Raw genomic sequence first — 840 nt, 5'->3', positions numbered from 1 at the left:
AACCTTTTCCATTCAAGATGATGAATCCTTCAGTGTTTGTATGTAATGAAGTCTTTATTAGGTAGATAAATGTCCCGGAGGGGGGGGGGGGAATTGCCTCCAAAGGTGAACTTGGGTACCATGAAACCCTCTAACACATAAAAATATGGTCCTATAACGCAGACTTCTATTAGAGTGGGAGCTTCTGGGTACAATATTCGCACATTATGTGAGCACTCACTGTATATGTATTGTACATAAGATATGCATATTTTTCACTGGTTCAAAATTACTGAGTACACCGCTTTCCGTCCGATCAGCGAAGTTAAGCAATGTTGGGTCTGGTTAGTACTTGGATGGGTGACCGCCTGGGAACACCAGATGCTGCTGGCATCCCTACATGTCAAGTGGGGTTGGTGGAGGATTAGTGCCCCTCCCTGTAAAACAATTAACTCTAAGCCCTTGGCCACCCCATTTGGGATACATGGCATCTGGCAATGAATGAATGAATGAAAAAAAAATGTAGTGACGAAACTATGGTATATATCAACCTGAAAAACGAGAGACATATACTTTATCACATCCTCTATCAACTGGCAAAACAAGAAAACAAATAAGTGAAACATTTTTTTTTTTTAATGGGGTACACTTGATTTCCAGTATGTAGCTGTTTATGGGTTATGCAATGAGATTACCAGTAAGTCAGCAACTACAGTAGCTCATTTATCATACTAAGGGGATTTTACTGTTGAGAAGATATTTTTTTACTGTTGAGAAGATATTTAAACCAGTCATGTAATACTTCTTGATGTTCACTCTATACAGTCAACAGAAGTAAATAATGGCAAGGAAAGTTGAAAA

General features: G+C 38.8%; 1 pseudogene; it reads left to right on the top strand.

Annotated features, from left to right (window-relative positions):
* Nucleotides 1-253: 253 nt before the first annotated feature.
* On the top strand, nt 254-372 carry LOC145413040 (5S ribosomal RNA; annotated as a pseudogene).
* The last annotated feature ends 468 nt before the right edge of the window (nt 373-840 follow it).

The sequence above is a fragment of the Coenobita brevimanus genome, chromosome 94 (genome assembly GCF_032717465.1).
Source record: "Coenobita brevimanus isolate Jiangsu-jjx chromosome 94, ASM3271746v2, whole genome shotgun sequence".
Taxonomy (NCBI): domain Eukaryota; kingdom Metazoa; phylum Arthropoda; class Malacostraca; order Decapoda; family Coenobitidae; genus Coenobita; species Coenobita brevimanus.
This window is presented reverse-complemented; position numbering and strand designations above follow the sequence as displayed.